Source organism: Pinus tabuliformis, chromosome 5_1, assembly GCF_031772625.1.
Source record: "Pinus tabuliformis cultivar Carrire ecotype Pingquan chromosome 5_1, CPIR1, whole genome shotgun sequence".
Taxonomy (NCBI): Eukaryota; Viridiplantae; Streptophyta; class Pinopsida; order Pinales; family Pinaceae; genus Pinus; species Pinus tabuliformis.
The window spans coordinates 606739517-606749157 of NC_142305.1; the positions used below are offsets into that span (position 1 = coordinate 606739517).

General features: G+C 37.2%; 2 non-coding genes across 2 annotated transcripts; both read left to right on the forward strand.

The window, feature by feature from the left end:
• Window positions 1–7596: 7596 nt before the first annotated feature.
• TRNAV-AAC (transfer RNA valine (anticodon AAC)) lies at window positions 7597–7670 on the forward strand. Its single transcript has one exon. It is a non-coding gene; the product is annotated as a tRNA-Val (tRNA).
• A 227-nt stretch (window positions 7671–7897) lies between these two features.
• Window positions 7898–7971, forward strand: TRNAV-AAC (transfer RNA valine (anticodon AAC)). The gene has a single exon. It is a non-coding gene; the product is annotated as a tRNA-Val (tRNA).
• The last annotated feature ends 1670 nt before the right edge of the window (window positions 7972–9641 follow it).

Genomic DNA, 9641 nt, shown 5'->3' on the forward strand with positions numbered 1-9641 from the left:
GAATCCACCAAATATCTGACTTCATAAAATACAGATTGGCAGGAAAAAGGAATGACAAGAGTGAGGAGGTGTTGGTGAACTTCCATAAATTCATTTTATTGTTCAAGACTTTCATCTTCACATTCGAGGAGAACCAAACCACATCCCACTATAGGAGGCGTAAACAGAAAAGACACCAATGTCTTGGAACAATCAGAGAAATAAAACACTTGAGGTCCCAATTAATAAGATAGGACAAAAGATTAATAAGCCAGAGATTTGGAGATTGACAGTAGTCGAAACTTCAGATTTCGGCCACCTTGCACCAAAAATATCAAAGAAAATGCCACATACCCGTTGCTGCTATGATAGTGGAATTCATGGTGCCTATGTTCCTTTGGAGGGAGATAATCCAAAGTTCTTAATTATTCTTGTTGGGAGCAGAGGAGTCCCAAAGCGCCCTTGTACAATTTGAAAAATTCATTAGCACTAGGGGATAGGGTAGAAAGTCATTATCTTGCCCATTTCAAGTTTTCCTTGCCCCAGATTGGAACCTTTTTTTGCGAGCTTGTCTATTTTAACATTCAGGTGTCTGAAGATATGATAAAATTCAATATTTCAAAATTGAGAAGCAGAGTTGATCACTCTTAGGGTTATAGGGAGAGATGAGAGACTCAATCGATCTCTAGTCGTTGTCATTTGACAGATGACGATCATAGAATCTCCAAAAATCGAGTCTTTGAATCTTCATTTCTATAGCCACCTCCAAGCCTTTCCATAGTGCAAGGAACTCCTCCATATTATTGGATGTTGTTTCTAACTCCCGTGCAAATTTGATCACTATTTTTTAATCAGGGCTTATGAGAACCCCTCCTACTCCTGCCTACCCCAGATTTCCTCTAGAAACCCCATCAAAGAAGAGGGAAAACCAAGCTTTCTCATTTCTCCAATATGAGAATTCCTCTTGACTTAGCCTCAGGCAAGGGTCATGACACTTCTCAGGATTGAAAATTCCATTTGCAAAAAAAGAACTTTTTTTCTATTGAAATCCATGCACACTCAACTTCATTTGGATCCTCAATATCTTTGTCACTATATCCATGGGCATAAAATTGACTCAAATAACAGGGAACAAGATTTAGACACAACTATCTGGGGCGATCACCTCTCATTTTTTAATAGTTCCTTGTTTCACGCTATCCAGATGGACTAGCAAATAAATTTAGGGAAGAACAACCAACAATGGATTGGGAGTGAGGAGGCTTTCCGACTATATGGGTAAAGATTTCTCCATTTTTCAAACATATCTTCCCATGTTTCTGGAATATAGTTGACGTAGAAAATAGGGTTAAGTGTGAGTTCCAAGATTCAAAGGAGAAGGGGCCATGTTGAAATAGGTGAGTGATAGACTCCTTAGAACAAAGAAACAATGTGTGTCTAGAAGGGCCAAGGATGCTTTTTTTTCCAAGGTTTTTAGACATAATAATTTTCTAATGCACCAGGGACCAACAAAAGCTATTAAATTTCGGGATGCAACCATTATTCCATATTCTATACTAGAGTCTACAAGGGGGAGAGTGAGGGTGAGGTAGGTGTTAACTAAGTGAGGGTAGCCAAGCTTAATGAAATAAGAGAGGTGAAGGCTTAAGTTCCAAGTGTGATGATCCTTCAAGGAATTAGATATTGGAGCCATATATTTTAATAATTTGAGAAGTTTAAACCAATGTTGGCGAAGGATAGCAGGGAGATTGGACATGCGCCACCCTTTCAAATGACCAAATTCATCCCATAAAGAGACATCTTTCAGTTTTTTCATTCCTTTCTCTTGCATCCAGTTTGCTAATTATTTATAGTCCTCATGGATACTTAGTGGTCTGTATTTGGATAATTTATCTTTCTAGAGGTTGATGTGAGCGCCATTCTCAACTTGCCAACTAAGGTGGCCAACAATTAAGGGAGCAACCTCTTTGCAGAGTTTCCATATTTGAGAGCCTGGACCTGTCCACTACATCACCTCAACTCTTACAAGATGATTTTTATTGAAGTATTTACGAAAAAAAGCCATCTTCCACGACTCTTTTGTATCTAATATCAATATCCATATTATTTTCACACCCATTGCTAAATTCATGAACATGGGGTCTTTAACAGCTAATCCACCATTTTCTTTAAGCATGCGGACTGTGTTCCACTAGACCAAATCTAACTTTTTTTCATTCCACCCCCCCCCCCCCCCTCCAAAAGAACTTCCTTATCATAATGCCAATTTGGGATAAAATAGACTTCAGAGCATAGATAAATAGGAAGTGAGGATAACACAAATTTAACCAAAGTAACCCGACCAACATTATTCAGCCAATTTTCTCCCCAACCCTGATTTTTTTTCTTGAATTTGTTTAAAGTATTTTCCCAACTATCACAACTCAAAGAACCCAACGAAATAAGAATACCAAGGTATATGAATAATTTCCAATCATCAACAAGAGGAAAATCTAGAACCTTTGAGATCTCCCGGAGGGTTGAAATTGGGCAATTCCATCGAAAAATTAACTCTTTCTCTTATTTACAAGACCTCTAAAGAGATTCAAATATGAATTCAAGAATTGTACTGCATTTTGCCTAGATGTGCGACCCAAAAGGAGGGTGTCGACCCATCGACAAATTGAGAATGGTTAACATATTTTGTGTTGGGAGAAAATCTTAAACCTTTTAGTTTCACTTCATTCATAGCCATCTCCAAATTTCTACTAAGGATTTCAACAACTAGAATATACAATAGAGGAGAAAGGGGACACCCTTGACTTAAACCCCTAGAGGCTTGAAAAAAATTGCATGGACGCCCAGTGATCAAAGGGGCGATCCATGGATTTCCTATACATGTTGCTATCCATTTGATAAATTCCTCATTGAATCCCAACCTCTTCATTATGGAGAAAATACAAGAATGTCGTACTCTATCAAAAGCGTTCACCATATCCAATTTTATAACCATACCTAGTTCTCTGCATTGTTTGCTACGATATATAACTTCTTTAAATAGAACGACATTATCAATGATCTGCCTATGCTTCATAAAGCCTCCTTGATTTTCAGAGATAATAACTAGAAGGAGTTTTCTAAGTTTGTTGGAAATTATTTTCATTATAATTTTGTATGCCGAGTAACGTAGGGAAATTGGTCTGAACCGAGAGAAGGATATATGCTTGGCCTCTTTAGGAGTTAGAGCTAAAAATGAAGAATTTGTATTTCCTCCTAACCTCCCTTTCAGTCTAGATGAATTCAACATTCTCATTAGATCTTTTTTAATTGTTGCCCGAAATAATCTATAAGAGCTTATAGGGAAGCATCAGGTCAAGAGGCTTCATCTGGATAAAGAGACTAGATTGTCTTAATTTCCTCTTCTTCCACTATTGGTCTGATTAACTGAAGGTTATATGAATTCCAAACTAATGACGGCAATGCAAAGATATAGGAATGAACCTCACATGGATCATTTTCTTTTTCCTCCGAGTATAAGCTCTTGGAAAAATGGCGGGCCTCCTATTTTATTTCCTCAAAGGAGGAGAATTTAGGATGACCTTCCAGAACAATTTATTTAATGTTGTTTCTTAATTCCCTTGCTATAGCTTGCTTATTGAAGAAAGTAGTGTTCTAATATTCTTCTTTCAACCATAAGCTTCTAGATCTGAGGTGCCAATACTCTTCCTCTTGTCTGCTGAGAATTGAAATTTTCTTTCATAGCTTTTTTGTCTTCTTCAATATGTCCCTCAGTCACCTCTTCAACTCCCATTTGAGCTTGGTGGGTTGCAAGTTGTCTAGTGAGATCCATTTTTTATTTATCTTGGGGCTTGAATTTGATTTTCACCTAGGTTTAGAGAGCCTGCTTTACTTTTTTTTAGTTTATACTCCCATACGAAGGCATGTGATCCACTCACTAGGAGAGACCAAGCTTGAAGAATTATTTCTTTCACCCCTCTTTTTGCAACCACCTAATATTCAAGTCCTCCAAAGGATTGATGATGATATCCACAAGACGATGATCAAACTCTCCTCTTGCTAAGATTGACGAGGAGCTCTTGAGGCTCCTTACTTACCAATTGCTATGGATTAAAAACCTATCAAGTCTAGTTGTGATGTGATCACCTCCACTCTTCTATTGGTCCAAGTGAATTTTCCTTTTTTTGGCACTATGTCCATAAGATCCCATTCACTGAGAAGATCCTCCATTCTCTCTCGGAATGGGTCTCTGACATTGGAACCTCCTTGCTTCTCTATGGATAAGAGGACAATGTTAAGGTCTCCGCCAACTATTGAATCATTATTCCATTGATCCTCTTTTAACCTAATCAACAAATCCCAAAACTCTTCTTTACCACAGTAACTTACTGAGGCATAGACATTTATATACAACATTACTTCTCCAGTGTTCTTGTCTTCTAGTTTGACAACAGTCCAAAACCTAGATTTAAGGTTGGCTGTTAATATATACATATAATATAACCAAAGGGTGCAGAGACCTCCAAAAGCTCGAAACGAGCTCTATGCAACCCCCGAACTGGATTTCCAAAGTGATTTGTCTAAAATTGGCATATCTTCATCATTTAACTTTGTCTCTCAAAGAAACAAAGCCTGGATTTTTCTGACCTTGTGACATCTTTCACAGTCTGGGATTTGGAAGAGTTACCTAGTCCCCTAATATTCCAAGAAATAAATTTCATGGAAACTTGGAGGTTTTTGACTTACCTCATCCTGACCTGGCAACTACTTGCTCCTTATTTCTCACATTTTTTAGTATTTCCATAATCTGATGTTGATTTCCCATCTTGATGTTTTGCTTTGCCTTGACTTCTCTAATGTCTTTATTAGTGGTTTGGCCTTTGCTCTTGTGGTTATATCTCCTGAATGGACGAGTCACTATTCTATTTTATTCTCTTTTTGGCACTCCTTGTGAGGACCTTGCAAGTGATTTCTTCGCTTTGTTCTGGTGATTCACTATCTTTATCAGCTCTCCTCTGAACTTGAGGGCTCGTTACATTGACTCGATCCTTAGATTGAGCCAAGCTAGCTACCAAAGTTAGTTCATCCTCCTGAAGCTCCCTGTCTTCTTCCACTTTCTTCATAAGAGTTGTCTCAACATTACCTGTCAAAAGCTCCTCTTGCTCTTTCCCTTCCTACGTTAGGATGTCAAAAGGGTTAGTAGATGTTGATACCACACTCTGGGTTGGGGCGTTGTTAGCCTTAGATCTACCTTTCCCTTTAGAGGAAGATCTTTTTTGGGATTGTCATTGTTTGCCCTGCCCAGGTTTCGAGTCTTCAGAAGCCCCTGATTTATTTTTCTCATAGTCATGATCAAAATGACCATACTTGTGACGACTCTTGCATTTGAAAGGGAGTTGGTCATAATCCAATGGTTGAGAGTGACTCCATTCTCCTTGGGTTAGAGAAATCTCTAAAGGCAATCCCTTTTCAAGGTCCACTTCAACGCAGATTTTAACACATGAAAATTGTTGCCCTTTAGGCTCAGCTCAGTTAAGTTAACACCCAACACTATTCCCTATGGCCTTCAAGCATTCACCACTCCAGTAAGATAAGGGAAAACGAGGAAGCTTGATCCAAACTGACACCACTATTGGGACACCTTCATCTGGTTTGAAGTCGAGCGAACAAGCATTTAGATACATGCCTCTGGAGCCAAAGAAGTATGGTCCATTTTTTAACACAATGTCACGGTCTTCCTTGTATTTGAAGATCAGAGCAAATAATCCATTCCCCATTGCATAAATGTTGAGGTTCCCTTTTATCATTGGCTTCCAATTCTTTTCCTGCCTATTGCTCTATGAATATGGGGGAAGGCCACATTCCCATGAACTTCCGGACTAGTGCTTTGTTAAAGAAGGCTAAGGAAGTTTTGTGGAAATTGTGAGGAAGGACGACCACAAGGATATTTTCAGGTCTTTTAACAAATTTTGCCTACTACTCCTTTAGATGCAGGTTGGATTTAAGCGAAGAGATCAATACATGAAAAGTTGCCTCCTCGTTGCTGGGAGGGGCAGAAGTCGCCCTACCGCGATTCGACTGCCATTGAATCTGTAGCTAAATTACCGTTGACATGCGCAAAATGCTAGGGTTTGCAGAGCTCAGTTTCTCCTCTCTAGAGATCAAGATTTCCTACCACGAATGATACATGTTTTGATTCAACTAATAATTTGCATAATTCTCCATAGTCCTTTGCACCTCCTTTTTTGCATATATGATGCAGGCTAGTTTTTTGAAATTATGAGTTGTTAGGTTAACATGTAGAGCTTCATTTCTAGTTTTGCAGGTAGTTCTTACTAGTCCTCTCATGGAAAATTATTATTTTTTTGTGGACATAATCTAGAGATTATGATTCCCATCTTTTTTGTATCTGGACTTTCAGTATATGGGGTTATATATCTGCAACAAATATGACCTTATGATCTATGGAGTTCCATGAAAAATGATTTTGTATATATACTCTCCTAGCTTTATTAATAGAAATGTTGTTTTTGCCTTTAAAGAAAAAAAATACCATTTCTTTTTGTGATGAAACCAATAAATCCTAAACATTTTTAAATGATATTTCATTTAATAATGAATCTTTCCTTATTATAAAACTTTATAATACTACCTGAAATATAAAACATATCCCATATAATTATTGAAATCATTAAAATTATCTTCAAATCAAATAATCAATATAAATAATTCCATTTTTAAATAATGTAAATAAAAAGGATCAAAATTTATCTATATCCTATAAAATTTTAAATAAATATTTTAACAAAAAATTAAATAAGTATTTTAACCCAAAAAAACAATTAAATATATACTATAAATTTATAAGTAAAAAGTTTTTAGAATATAATTTCTTCCTAGTCTAAATATCTTGAAAGGAGAAAAACGATCGTTTTTAAAAATCCTAAAACGACTTATTATGAAACTGCATCCTACTTAAATTATTTGTTTCACCAAATTCAATAAGAATAACTTTTTAATACACCATATATACAATACCTTTAAATGGATTGGTCATTAGAGGTTCCGTTGACGATAGAGTTGGTTACGGATGGCTTCTCTTACTTCAAGCCCTGTGATTCTTTTTTACCATCACACTGTCGACCGTAACTACCAACATTCCGGCAAAATCAAGTTTTGTGAGTTCGAATTCCAGCGAAACCTATATTTTCTCCATTAAAACCGATTAACGCTAGGTAACAGGTAAAAAGAGAAAATGCACGTGGTCGTTTGACCTGGTGGTCGGTACGGTCGGTTTGTGGCCGCTCACCAGGGTTCAATTCACAGTTGCATAATGCGCTGCTCTGCAGTTATTTGTAAACATTGAGTTTCGTCACTCCATTGGTATGTTGAGTTACTTGAGCGTAACTGATATTGGTATCAATTCTGATATACAAAAAGTATGTATATATTGTATATGTTGCTTTTTTAGCGAGAATGCTTTTTTCCCTAAAAACAAATAAGTAAACAAAACCTATACCGACTCCAGATTCGAATCGAAGACTTTCCGCAGCAACACAATATAGATTACTACATCCCATATAAGCCATTTCATCGAATCATCAACGGCATTCAACAAATGGTGCCGTGGTGTAGTTGGTTATCACGTCAGTCTAACACACTGAAGGTCTCCGGTTCAAGTCCGGGCGGCGCCATTTCTTTAGTTTTTCTGCTCTGTTGAATGCAGGAGCTGCTGTTACATATCTTTTGTCTTTTCTGTTACATGACCTGGAATCGGTACGATGATGTAATTAGATTAATCAGTTGCCACAAAGTCCCCTCTGCAGGAGCTGCTCGTACATTTCTTTTTATTTTTTATTTTAAATGACCAGGAATAGGTTAATGATGTAGTTTAGTTGTCCAACCGCTTCCTGGACCAGTTGGTGCCGTGGTGTAGTTGGTTATCACGTCAGTCTAACACACTGAAGGTCTCCGGTTCAAGTCCGGGCGGCGCCAGGTTTTTAATTTGCCTTTCCGGTGGCACCGATTTTGCAGGCACGCTCGCAATTTTTCAGAATATAGTTTTACGGTAACACAATACTGTGAAAACAACGTTTGTTGCCCCATTTTTCCATCGTATATTTGCCATACACCCTTGACACTACATTTCCCAAATTCTGAATCCGTTTATTGTGCAAAAGAGAACAGATGGATGCAGGCGTCAAATTTGTTCGATTATACCTCGCCATCTTAATTTTGCAATCCCTGCTTGTGGGGGAGGGGGAGAGGGAGACGGGCATATGTTCCTGTGGGCATTGAAAACCATGATCTATATCTATCGATTTCGAAAACTTCATTTCGTGATTCATCTACAACAATCTGAGAATACTTTCTTGCATCTAAAATGCAATTCTTGGAACTTCCTCATTAGTAGGTCATCATTTTCTGTTTGCAGGAACAACAACTTTGGTTTCTGCATAAGACAGCACTTGCTGCTAACATTTCAAAAACCGAAACCTGCATAACTTGGAAGAATTAGTTTCTTTTCTATCTCCAGGTGTTTCTTTCCATCCAAAGCTTGAAATGGCTGATTGTTGAAACTTTTCATCCTCTCCATTTTTCTTGAAGCTATTTCAATGTATCTTGCAGAAGGTAAAGTTGTGGTCATTTAAGGAAAATAAAATTTAAACATTCTTGCAATGTTCTAGCTTTAGCAATCTAGGCATACCCAAATTTAAACTTGACCAGTGTATTGCTCATATTTGATGGTGCTGTTGACATAAAACACTGTGCAGGATGGATTCTGGCAACAGAGGGTTCTTTTGTTTTGAATTCATTAGTCCTTCCCAACTTTCCACATTCATTACCACTTTTTCTGCGGGCTTGTTATAAATAGAACTGAAAAAGTTCTTTTATTAAGTTTCTTTTTCATGAACTTCTTTGCATGAGTTCCATTGCCATCAAATACTGGAGTAGAGAAAGTTTTTTTTTTGTTTTTGGGAATATTTAGAACTTCAAAATGGGATATTTGTATTAAGCAAAATGATGCAGGGAGACTCACAGCAGATATACATCAAAACTCTGCTTCCAGAAGTCTTAAACAGTAACTTAAAGGACAAAAAACTACTATAATGGAATAAGACCAATAACCACTGCTTCCAGTAGAGCTTGATGGTATCAATTAAATAAAAAAGGCAAATTAAAATACTAAGTATTTTATAAAACATGCAGTCTTCACAGAAAGCATGTTAGCTGGCCGCTTCATTTTGAGCTGCTTTGGTTGAGTCCGATTATCCCATTATTTATCACAATTTTTAAGGATGGTATCAATTAAATAAAAAAGGCAAATTAAAAAACTAAGTATTCTATAAAACATGCAGTCTTCACAGAAAGCATGTTAGCTGGCCGCTTCATTTTAAGCTGCTTTGGTTGAGTCCGATTATCCCATTATTTATCACAATTTTTAAGGTTACATGATTATCCCATTCCTGAATTCTGCCCAGAACACTTGAAATTGAACCAGCACGCACTATTGTGGCATTTTGTAATGTTACATGATTATCCTATTCCTGAATTCTGCCTATAGTTTTTTTTTTTTTTCAAGAAAGAAATTCTGCCTATAGTTACCGTTATAGAATTTCAATTTCCCCGGCTGTCCTCCTCGCCACTTCTTGGTGCCCTCTTGA